Genomic DNA, 13,254 nt, shown 5'->3' with positions numbered 1-13,254 from the left:
CCCTGAGCCCTCTGCTGCTGGAACCTGGCATTTGGCACTGTGCCTCCATGGGATTCACTCGTGTAGGTAGGAGTTGGAGTCATCTGGCCTTCCCCATTTGTGGAATATTGCCCTTCTCTGCAGCGGCATCTTGCCTGGGAGCAGGCCCTCCAATGTCTGACCATGAAAGCCCCTAGCTTCCCTCCACACCACCAACCTGGACAGTCCTCCAATCCTCCTCATCCTCGAAGGTAGGAGAAAGGTGCACTTTGCTCCAGGTAAGTCTATAGCAGCGACATAAACACAAGATACCAGCAAGTTTTTCATACCCCTTTAACAGACTAAACAGACCTAGAAAACAAACAACAACAAAAAATCTTGTGCTCACTTCAGTAGCACATATACTAAAATTGGAACAATACAGAGAAGATTAGCATGGCCCCTGTGCAAGGTTGACATGCAAATTTGTGAAGCGTTCCATACTTTTTTCTGACTTCAGACTATACTACAAAGCTACAGTAATCAAAACAGTTTGGTACTGGCACAAGAACAGAAATATAGATCAATATTTTCTCAGGATAGAAAGCCCAAAGATATAAGTACTCACTTATGGTCAACTAATCTATGACAAAGGAGGCAAGAATATACAATAGAAAAAGACAGTCTCTTCAATAAGTGGTGCTGGGAAAACATGTAAAATAATGAAATTAGAACACTCCCTAACACCATATACAAAAATAAACTCAAATGGATTAAAGACCTAAATGCAATACTGGATACTATAAAACTCTTAGAGGAAAACATAGGCAGAACACTCTCTGACATAAATCTCAGCAATATCTTTTTTGATCCACCTCCTAGAGTAACAAAGATAAAAACAAAAATAAACAAATGGGACCTAATTAAATTTAAAACCTTTTGCACAGCAAAGGAAACCATAAACAAAACAAAAAGAAAACCAACAGAATGGGAGAAAATATTTGCAAACGAAACAACCCACAAGGGATTAATCTCCAGAATATACAAACAGCTCATGAAGCTCAATATCAAAAAACAAACAACCCAATCAAAAAATGGGCAGAAGATCTAAACAGACATTTCTCCAAAGAAGACATACAGATGGCCAAAAGGCACATGAAAAGATGCTCAACATCACTAATTATTAGAGAAAGGCAAATCAAAACTACAATGAGATATCAGCTCACACCAGTCAGAATGGCCATCATCAAAAACTCTACAAACAGTAAATTCTGGAGAGGGTGTGGAGAAAAGGGAACCCTTCTACACTGTTAGTGGGAATGTAAATTGGTGCAACCATTATGGAGAACAGTATGGAGATTCCTTAAAAAAACAAATATAGAACTACCATATCATCCAGCAATCCCACTCCTGGGCATACATCCAGAGAAAACCATAATTCAAAAAGATACACGCATCCCAGTGTTCACTGCAGCACTGTTTACAATAGCTAAGACATGGAAGCAACCTAAATGTCCATTGACAGATGAATGGATAAAGAAGATGTGGTACATATGTACAATGGAATATTACTCAGCCATAAAAAAAGAATGAAATAATACCATTTGCAGCAACACAGATGAACCTAGAGATTGTCATACTGATTGAAGTGAGTCAGACAGAGAAAGACAAATATCATATGATATCATATGTGCTTATATGTGGAATTAAAAAATAATGGTACAAATGAACTGATTTACAAAACAGAAACAGAGTCACAGATGTAAAAAACAAACTTATGGTTACCGGGGGGGAAAGGGGAGAGGGATAAATTGGGAGATTGAGATTGACATATACACACTACTATATATAAAATAGATAACTAATAAGGACCTGCCGTATAGCACAGGGAACTCTACTCAATATTCTGTAATGACCTATATGGGAAAGGAATCTTAAAAAGAGTGGGTATATGTATATGTACAACTGATTCACTTTACTGTACACCTGAAACTAACACAACATTGTAAATCAGCTATACCCCAATAAAAATTTGAAAAAAAATCCTACAAATATCTGCTCATTGCTATGTTCTCAGTGTATAAAACATAAGATGCTCTGTAGAATTACGATGCAAAGGGAAGGAGAGGAAAAGTTTTGAGGAAGGAAAACTATATGGAATAAACATGTTTTACCTAGCTGTGCAATATTCCAGAAGTTTCCCCAATGGTTCAAAGGGATAATATACAATCCTCAAGACACAATCACATTTATGTCTCTAGACTGTCACCCAGTGAGACATTTTGAAAAAAGATTGACATAATGTCACTAAATGAGGTAAACCATATGGGGTGTTTTGTTTTTAAAATATGCTTTCCCCTGCCCCTGTCCCCATAATTAATATGTGCCAATTGTAGAACAATTTGAAAACACAGAAAGTGCTGTAAAGAATAAGATTCATATTGCCTGTAATCCCCTCACAGGGATAACCTTTGTGAGATTTTAGGCTTTCCTTCCAGTTTTCTCTCTCATGCTGGCTCTGTGTCCTGTATTTCTATAGTGACATAGCTGAGGTGTTAGAGTATGTGCAGATTGTGTCTTGTTTATCTTTCGATAATTTTGGATTGTCATGTTTCATTCTCAGGAAATATGTCTGAAAATGAAGTGAGGATGCCAGCCTCATAGTTTACACCTCGAACAGGACAAACAAGCCTCTCTCTTCCCTCAGCCAGGCACACACGGTCTCAAAGAGCCTTGTGGGCATAAAAGAAGGCTAAAAATAAAACAAGACTATAAACATCGTTTCATGGTGGCATCTGCAGGAACTGACTTTCTTAACCATTTCTCTTGATTGTTTCCCCTTTTTCACAGTTTTTTGTAACTCTCTCATTAATGTCTAGCTATATTTCTAAATTTTTCCTTAGGAAAAACAGTTTGAAGTCAAAGACCTTGGTCAAAGAACATGAACTTTTTGGTTAGCGTTTGCTCAGTATGACACTTTTCTCTGAAAATGATATATTATCATCTTAGAATATGGAAAATACCAAAAAAACACCCCCTGTAAAACGAATAACATAAAAATCATAAATATTCCTATAACCTAGAGAAAATTACTGTCAGTACTGTGACATCTATAATCCCATATGATTTTAACATGTGTTTCTGCTTCTTTTATTAATGCTACTTACTGTTAATTGTATTTTTCCATATCATTAAATATTATTTGAAAATGTGATTTAAATGGCCTGATCTCTCTCACACGTCATAACATATTGAGCAGTTTCCCTTTCATTGGCTTTACTGGGCTGTTTCCCTCCTCTTTACTGTCTCAAACACTATGGCCATCAACACCCCAGGGTTGAATCTTGAAACCTCTACCAGCTCAGTCCCACCTCAGGGATGAGGACTTTGAAACCAGGACATGCGCAGAGATCTCTTCAGGCTGCTGTCGGCACATTTGTATTCTCCAGGCAACTGCCAAGAGGTGCCTCTCTGGGTGGATGTGCCTCCTCTTAGGGGACAGATTAGAGAACAGGGCCCCTTTCCTAGGGCTGGTGCAGCCTTGCAGATACATAATGGGGTAAGCAGAGTTGGGCTAGGTTTGTGCACCCACCTTCTTGGCCATGTGCATTTATTGCAGCCAACAACCTGGTCAACCTTAACACAGCTGTCATGTTACATGTGATTTTTTACCCAAAGTAAATGACAGAACTGGTTGGCAGATCCAAATGTGGTCAACCCCAGCTCTGCTGCTCCTTTAGCTGCTTCAAAATGCCTTCCTGATCAGGTCAATAGTCTAGCACTCTGGGTGGGGTTTCTACATCTCTTGCTATGCAGTATTCATGGCCAGGCACTGATCAGAGTACATTTCATTTTTGAGAAAGCAGTCACCACAGGATTATCTAAATGTTCCATTCAGGCAACTGCATGTATTGTCTGGCGTTCTAATTTACCCAAACTTTGTGATATTAAAAAGCCTTGGGGCTTCCCTGGTGGCGCAGTGGTTGAGAATCTGCCTGCCAATGCAGGGGACATGGGTTTGAGCCCTGGTCTGGGAAGATCCCACATGCCGCGGAGCAACTAGGCCCGTGAGCCACAATTACTGAGCCTGCGCGTCTGGAGCCTGTGCTCCACAACAAGAGAGGCCACGATAGTGAGAGGCCCGCGCACTGCGATGAGGAGTAGCCCCCGCTCGCCGCAACTAGAGAAAGACCTCGCACAGAAACGAAGACCCAACACAGCCAAAAATAAATAAATAAATAAATTAATTAATTAAAAAAAAAGTCTTAAGTTATGGACTGCAATTAAAAAAAAATTACTGTGGTCTTTGGGATCCTTAGGAAATGTCTCCTCAGCCAGTTCAACTGGGCAAATTGTTAAAAACAACAAGGATCTTGAACACGACCTTAACATCATCAGATATGAGGGGAACAACTATAAGCCAATTACTTCAGGGATCACTGCTGATTTTGACATCCCACCAGGATGTCCTGGAATTTTGTCCTAACCTAGTCATAGTTTTCCTTTCAAAATTTGGAAAGCAGCTTCCACCCAAAGGCTGACAGAGGATGGGAAAGTGACAGTGAAATGAGAACCAAAGAGTTCGTGTCTATTTTATGTCCTTTAACCAGTCTTTTCTGTTGTGTATTTCGGCACGTGATTTTTAGACATATTTGAGTCTATCTTTGCAAAATTGAAAGCTGATTCAAAGCCACGCATTCAGAAAGAGACTGAAAGGCAATTGTAATTTATTATCCCTCAATTTTTGCACAGAAATTTCATTGTAATAAGTGTTCTAGACTGATGGATTCCCCATTGAAAACTGGGTTCAAAAAGTGGCTTTGGGGCTTCCCTGGTGGCGCAGTGGTTGAGATTCTGCCTGCCAATGCAGGGGATACGGGTTCGAGCCCTGGTCTGGGAAGATCCCACATGCCGCGGAGCAACTAGGCCCGTGAGCCACAACTACTGAGCCTGCGCGTCTGGAGCCTGTGCTCCACAACGAGAGGGGCCGCGATAGTGAGAGGCCCGCGCACCGCGATGAAGAGTGGCCCCCGCTCGCCACAACTGGAGAAAGCCCTCGCACAGAAACGAAGACCCAACACACCCAATAATAAAAAATAAATAAATAATAAATAAATTTTTTTTAAAAAGTAAAAAAAAAAAAAAAAGAAGTGGCTTTGATAGAAAATCCCCTGGATTATAAAACAGCACCTAAAAAACACCCAGCAGACAGAAACAGAAGCATTCCTTCAGGTCTGGTGTGGTGTCCAGTGGACTTGCTCTGCACTCTTTTTTAACTTTCTAATTTGAAATAATCTCAGACTTAAACAAAAGTTTCAAAATAGTACTAAGAATGTCTATATACCTTCACCCATATTCTCCAAATGTCAGCATTTTAACCCATTTCCTTTATTGTTCTGGTTCTTTCTTCAGAGTGTACTTTCTAAAAATAGGAAAGTTCTCGTAGGTAACCGTGGCACAAAGTCCAAATTAGGAAATTAGTATTAATACAATACTGTTATCTAATCTGCAGCCTTTATTCTATTTTTGCCTGCTGGACTCGACCTTACCCACACTAGGACCAGTCGACCACCGGAGCCTCTAATGTGATGTCTTAAGAAAGACACGTCATCAGACACAGCATGGCTTCTGTGACCTTCCTGCCAAAAATGCATAAACTTCATCTAATCTTGAGGAAACATCAAGCAAACCCAGAGTGAGGGGCATCCCAGAACATAACGGGACAGTCCTCTTCAAAAGTGCCAAGGTCACCAGTACCAAACAACCAGGTATCCTCAACAGAGACCAAAGGGGAATTGTTCCAAACGCATAGCCCGGCAGCTTGGTGAGTCTGAATTATTTGTGTAGATGAAGATTAGCTAAATGACTTAACAACTGGATGAGATCCCAGGAAAGCAAATCCTCACTTATGCTCAAGAAACTCAAAGGGCACTTTCACAAACACATCCACACTCCGCCCCACGTGTGACAGCACAGACAGCTTTGACGGGCATTGCAACCCATCAAATGTAAACTGTTACCCTGTCGTCTGAAGGATGGGCTGAGCCCTGCAGCCCAAGCGCCTGGTCGTGCGTCTCTGTGTGGCCACCAGAGCCTGCAGGACTGGGCACCCCGGGGCTTCTGGCTCCAGAATCAGAACAGAGCATCCCGGGGATAGTGCACAGCACAGAGCTGCTTCCTTCCCCTTTTCTACATCACAGCACACTGAGAACCATCATATTTGTACAGCATAGCAACCAGGAGATTTAGGGGCATTTATAGAGTGCCTGGTGAGATTTTCATTATGTGTTCCTTATGTTATATAATTATGATAAGAAAAATAAAATATGATCCTTTTAGAAAAATTTTTAAACACGGAATTTGTATAAATCTTCCACATTATTTCACAGTATTTTCTCTCCCCTCCCCCACCTCACTTTTTAATGTGAAACTTGAACTTGCCCCTGTAATCTAACTTTAACTTTGTCAGGTTTTATGCTTGGTATGGAATTTATGAAATTCCCTATCAGCCACAGACCCAGGTTTCTAGGGCCTGAAGCTTATACAATTTGAGAAGGAGGGAGAACAGAAAATTGCAAATGTAAAACCAGATACAAAATTAATATTTATTTAGAATGAGAAAAGAGTCATAATATATTACTGGAGACTTGGAGATATAGGTCCCTTTGCTTTACAATGATCAGAACCGCTTATGTAGAAAACGCCCTCCCAGCCTCTCTGTGACCCCCAGTGACGCTGCCAGGACTCACAGGGCTGGTGAAAGTCAGGCACCTTGGACCTTACCGAGCTTAACTACTCAATAATTCCACTTTCTTACAGTCATTGTAAATCAGAAAGTTTGTTCACTCAAGTAGATAATAAAAAATAGCCATTGTACATCATTCAGAAATGTACAACACTTGAAATGTTAAAGACCCAAACGCTCCTGCTTTTCCTGAATAGAAAAATAAACGATTACAATTTCATATGACAATGAGCACAGATTTCTAGTTCACTTGATTTCTATTTGTCAAACTTGGGCTTTGAAAGAGCGATGAAAATTTATTCTGCAGGATGCACAAGCCTAGTGACAGCAGGCATGTTGAATATGTAGTTTGGATGAAAAGGGCACTTCAGCCACAAAGACATCAGTTTCTGATATACTAGAGGACAGGGCTTTGGGACTATGGTCTAGATTGTTGCTAGACAAGTGACCCTACAGGTATCCCCACTCCCAGGTCCCAGAGGGCCCCCAGACCACAGCCTCTCCCTCAGCTGCCCTGTCTCTCTCTGCGGGGCACAGCCTCACTGCACAAGAGTAGATGGCAGGAGGTGAGCATGGGCTTGGGTCCCACAAGGATGCCACTCGTCATGGGGGACCGCAGGGCAAGCCTGCTTCCCTTCAGCTACTGTCCCAACAGCCCTATCCAGGCTGCCTTGGGATCAAATCCGACCATCCATACCTCCAGCCCAGGGGGTAGAAATAGAACCGTTCCCATGGCACGTGGGGTGGGATGCTCTGCTGCAGTGGACAGGGGGCTTTGTAATGACAGAAGATTAGGTCAAAAATCATAGATAATGTGCGTGAAAGGGCTTTAAAAATGATCAAGTAGGGACTTCCCTGGTGGTCCAGTGGTTAAGACTCTGCGCTTCCACTGCAAGAGGCACGGGTTCGATCCCTGGTCGGGGAACTAAGATCCCGTGTGCTACACGGCTCAGCCAAAAACAAGTAAATAAAGACTGTCTTATGAATGACTGAATTTTTTAAAAAGCATATATAAAAAAATAAAATAAAATGATCAAGTAGTCTCAGCCAGTTTTGGCACAGAAACTCTAGGTAGAAATGCCCTTTGATGTAGAGAGAACAGCAGAGGAACGGCAGCGGAGTGAAAGAAGTAAGTAGCTTTACCACAGATTGCCAAACTGTCGGTGAAACAAGGCGTTTTCCAGCAGTTTCCTTTCTTCCATTGCAGGCTGGTGTGAAGGACCGTCTGTGACTCAGGATAAGCGGCTGGGAGCTTGGGCACATGCAGTTGTGAAGCCTGTTGCATCGTTTATAAAACCAGCTTCCCAAGAATTCCTACCTCCCAGTTGTTCTGAAGATCAGATCAAATGTGAGTTCTTTGTCAATGGCTGGGGAAGGTTTGTGTTTATTTTTCTTTTTATGTGATGGTAGAAATGTCTGGCATTTCAAGTTCACCTATAAGAGGCCATCGGTAAACGCCACACATTTTTATTATTACAACCCAGTTAATTCCAGAAATAAACACGTAAGCCAGCTTCATCCCCCGAGGCGTTGAGGGAATACTGCTCTCTCCCACCTCTCCGTTGGAGAGGTCGTTCCCATCCAGTTTTACCTGAGGATCAAAAACAGACGGAAAGGGGAAAATATCACACAAATGTCACATAATGGCAGCCTTCAGCAACACGTAAGGCTGAGAAAAATCTTTGCATGGAGGATGGTTGAGTTCTTCGCAGATTCATGGCACATTTGTACCATGGATTATTTTATTTTATTTGCATACGCAAACATTTGATTTGTATTTAGCATTAACTGCGGGAGTCACTTTTCCTTTTTATTAACCTTCTTGGGTTTCCATCCAGCTCCTGCCCTGCAGGCCCCCCACCCCACAAGCCACAAGCCAAGATGGCTCCCCAATTTGCTGTTCTTAAGGCGGTGGCTCCAAGCCCGGCTTTCCCGTCTCCCCACGTCAGCCAGGATTTATACGGCTTTCCTGCAGGGTTTCCTGCTCCATGCTGCTGCAGGGTGTTCTCTCTAACTTGCCACAATTTAATGGCCAAACCTCACATTTAAAATATTATGGATCCAAAAAGAGGAAAATAAATAATTTCCAATAATGGGCAACAAAGACCCTGCGGCCAAGTCCGCCTGTGATGCAGACCCATGGAAGGCAGCTGGGATCTTTGCAGTGGGACCTGCAGAGAGTGTGGTTTTGCTTAGGGCAGGTCTTTCTTCACCCTGCTTCTCGGGGTGAAGGAGACTTTGGGAGAGATTTTTGGTCAGAATCCTAAGGCCGACAAGCTCTAACACCGTCCCAAGGGCATCCCTTTTGCTGAAGGTGCGGTGAAAGTACAGGAATGCCCCATTTTCATGACTCCTTTGTTCATACATGCTTGCCAATCAGCATCTAGACTGAAATCATAAACACAATTTTCCTCCCTCCCTTCAAAGTTTCAAGAATCTACCAGTAATTCAGCCAGATTTCCAATTGTCATGTTAGAGTAAACCAAACACGAACAGGGAAAAAGCAGCATGTAAAAATGGAAATTTTAAAACACGGTTTCCTATGTTGAGTAGAAAGACATGTTTTACTGACACATCCATCCACAAAGATAGAGATTAAAAGGGAAAATAGGCTTATTGTGAATCAAATATAAATTTTATCTAGATACATTAGGTAATTTCCTTCAAACTCTTAAAATCTGTTGATATGTATTTGTTTGATGTCTGTGATCTAATTTTTGAAAGGAGTGTGGGTGTGTGCGCATTTGTAGAACTGGAAAAAATAGTACAGTAATTTTAAAGTAAACAGAATGAAATGATTTCTCCCCATTCAGTAGTATTTTTTTTGCACTAGCCTTCCTGAAACCGTTTCCATCTGCGACTTTATCTTTAGACGTTTTAATTATTTTTTTAATTTTGCCACTTGATATTGACGAGGGCTGTTGGCAACGGATTCAGGTGGCCAGGCCATGGTTTAATCAATTGCGAGCAGCTTCCATAACATTTGGTTTGAGAAGTAAATGGAAGGAGAACAGAAACTCAGTGGCACTCTCTCTTCTCTTTCAACCATATGTTCTTATTTAATAAATTCTCCCTCAAATAAAATAAGCCTGTAGTTATTGGTGGTCAGTTTCACATAATAGGAGCTACTACGGTTTCCCATGAAAAAACAAAAAATACAATGCTGCAATAAAACAAACCGTGAATCACTTTATTGGGTATGAAGTAATAAACCAGTGGTTATAATGATAACTCCTGTGATGTGTCTTACAGGAAAACGACCTTGATTGCTCCATTTGGTTTGGGGTGGAACTTCTTAGCTTAGTGGTACGGAAAGCCAATATGCGACAGGATTCTGCTTCTCTGCTCCATGTTCTTATAGCAACTAGAAGGTTTCACTCTCAGCAATGATCACAGCCATAACTGAGTGTATAATGTGTTGTTTAATATCTCAGTCTTCCATAAAACTCTACCTATGGGCAAGAACTGTTCAGTTTCAGCAGCTGAATTACTGCACGTGAGCCTGAGTGATTAGCGTCCGTTATAGAAGCAAGGCACAAAGAATGGAAAGAAAGCAGAGGAGAGAAGGAATAAAGGAAAAGATAAAGAGAGAAAAGCAAGTGGGGGAAAAAAACGAAAGAAAGGAAAGACGGAGACCAAGAAAGAAAGACAAAGAAGAAAAGGGAAAAAAGAAAGGAGAGAACAAAAAAAGAGAAAGACAGAGGAGCAAAGGAAAGAAGGCTCTGAATTATAGGAAACCTACCATCTTGAGATTCTGCCAAGCTCCTTAAGTTTACTTTTCAGAATACCCATATCAAATAGGTATTTCTAACTTCGCTTATCTTTTTAAGGCAAGTAAACCACAGCACTAGTAAAGCATTACAAAGCTTGTTTCCAGAACGCCCTGTGCTGCACCTTGCCGCCAGCATGAAACACTGTATTCTTCCCCAGCCCTTCAACATGCAGAGGCAGTAAAGAAAGCAAAGGTATTTCAACCATAAAGTGTTGCTGAGTGCTGAGTGTCGGGGCCACGCCCCATCTCTGTGGGTTCGCATGGCTGGGAACCCATGGAGTGACATGGCCCGCGGATCAGAGATGAAGACAGAACATCATTACCCCTGGCAGGAACCATATTTTGCCGCCGGCCTGAGAACTGTTGTTGGACGTGCGTTCCAGTCCCCGGGAAGTGATATTGAACGGCCGGGGAATTTCTCTTAAAGACGCAATAATTCACGGCCTGATATTAACCAGACCTATGACATACAGCGCTGCCACATCATCTTCTCATTTCACCGGCCTTAACTGTGCCGAACGTTTCCAGTACAGCAGGGGTGTTGGGTGAAATACGACTTTCTGATTGAATGAGTGCCTGCGAGCCTCTGTGATAAACACCAGCTCAAGCACACTGTGGCTTCTAAGGGGAGGACAAGTGCCAGACCCTCCAGATGAGTTAGCAGCATACACGCCTTTGTTTGCAACTCCCTCCCCACACCCCCTTTCCCAACCAAATTATGTCCGCTTATTTTTCATCACATCTGACTGTGACCAATAATTTTTGTACGGCGAACATCAGTGTTTTTGCCTGCCTTGCGTCGTGCTGAATTTTCTCAATCTCTTCACTTTCAGACGCCACCGAGCTGCATTTCACTTTAGGGCAATTTTACAGAAGGGAAGTTTTAAAGGAACATTTACTGTGTGGTGGGATTGATATAAACCCAGTGGCACGGAATAGTTAAAGTCTATCCACCTTATCACTGTGGCTCCCCCCAACATTTTTATTACCTTTGTTGGGTTCCTATGGCTAACATATTTCGTTTTCTCCCAGTGTATTTTTCCAGCACTAAAGCTCTGCTTTTTTTAGCTCTACCTAGAAAATTTTCAGTTACATCATTTGCACAACTATGTTGATGTTAACATTGAAAAACCTCTTTGCTTGCGGTTGTATATTTTATTTGGCTAAAAATGGCTCATGTCTAATACATTACATGTCCTTTGGTGATACTCTGTAAGCGAGAAATTCCAAAACTCACAAATACCGAATAGCCAAAAGTTCCAAAGCGGTGCATGAACGCTAAACATGCAATATATCTCCTCCTTTTCCAAACAGAAAGAGATTTCTCTCTGATTTGTTTGATAAATTTGACCCAAGATTTCCATTTGGAGTTATTGGAGTTCCTACTGTTTTTCTGCGTGTTGGTGGGCCGAGGCCTAATCACCCCAAAGCCCCACGGAGGCCATAAATTACAGCGATGAGGCGAAGCTTTGTACTCCTTGGGCTGCAGGAGAAGGCCATTTTGCTGCAGCCTATTTTGACAGGCATGAATTTAATTCATTGTTTTATGACAGACGGGAAAAGTGTACATGCTCATAGTACTGATTTATGGTCATTTGGGTCTGGAGGATTCTATAATTTGCAACTAATGTGAAAACAGATGGATAGGCAGACACCAAAGGTTAGGCTGACCCCTGGGTTCTCTCCCCTGGTTACAAATGGCGTCCATATGCGTCCAATCTCTCTGGGTGAGGTCTATGCCGGTCGGCCAGACTCTGTAGAGCTGCTGCACTGCTCTTTTCTTTCCTGAGTAAGTCGGTGAAAGCCAAATTTGGGGAACATTTCTAACCTTGATATTTCAGGAGTCATTCTGTGCCTTCTGCATGTGTAGGACTCTTTCTTTTCTTTCTTTTTAAATTAAAAAGCTCTTTTCTAAGGTTTCTGTAATACCTTCCTTATTAGCCAAACATGTAATACCATATAGAGGCATTGTTGGATGTTTTCATTTCAATTGACAAATTTGTTTTAATAGAATGATTGATTGAAAATCATCAGTTGGGGAATTTCAAAGGAAATGCCTCAAGTTGGGGACGAGCAAGTATTTTTGTGAGAAACGTGTTTTACATAAACGAATTTCTACTTTACAAATCATTTTGCATTTTTAGAAAATAAATGGGTTATCAAGTAAAGTTACTTGGTCGATGCTAAAAGTATTTAATATATTTTTGACTATTAAATGACTTCACCAAAGAGGTAACAACAATGATCACATCTCTTTTTGAAGAAAGAAAGGAATTTTAGGTCTAGTAAATTTTAGTTGATCTGGTACTTGTCAAAATATAATGTTAGGAAATAATATTTTTTGTTATTGATTATCATGTTCAATTATTATAACATTATTATTAACTTCATAACATTTCAATATTAAAACTAAACAGGTCATTCATTTTAGTTCAGAAAAAGTTGTGTTTAATTCTACTTCATTTTGAAAAGTGGAAATATAGATTTCTGCTCCCTAAATAAGACTATGAAATCCAGGTATAATTAAGGGCTATTTTAGTCTTGACCAAACCAGCAATTTAACAATAAAAGACATGGTGTTTTACAATGTTAAAATATTGCTTTATTTTTTTATTCCGTATTAAAATTACATGTTAACCACTCTAATGGCTACACCGGAGGCTTAACTAACACAAAATGATCTGTGTTGGTCCAATCAGCAGAATATTTGCAACTTCGCATGGTACTGTGAAGACAGCAGCATTTAACCTCATTTGACACTTCAACCTTTGCACACTTA

The 13,254-nt window shown here is 41.1% G+C and overlaps 1 non-coding gene across 1 annotated transcript; it reads left to right on the top strand.

Moving 5' to 3' along the window:
• Positions 1 to 359: 359 nt before the first annotated feature.
• LOC133104589 (U6 spliceosomal RNA) lies at positions 360 to 466 on the top strand. Its single transcript, XR_009703650.1, has one exon. It is a non-coding gene; the product is annotated as a U6 spliceosomal RNA (small nuclear RNA).
• The last annotated feature ends 12,788 nt before the right edge of the window (positions 467 to 13,254 follow it).

This window comes from Eubalaena glacialis, chromosome 13 (assembly GCF_028564815.1).
Source record: "Eubalaena glacialis isolate mEubGla1 chromosome 13, mEubGla1.1.hap2.+ XY, whole genome shotgun sequence".
NCBI classification, from domain to species: Eukaryota; Metazoa; Chordata; class Mammalia; order Artiodactyla; family Balaenidae; genus Eubalaena; species Eubalaena glacialis.
This window is presented reverse-complemented; position numbering and strand designations above follow the sequence as displayed.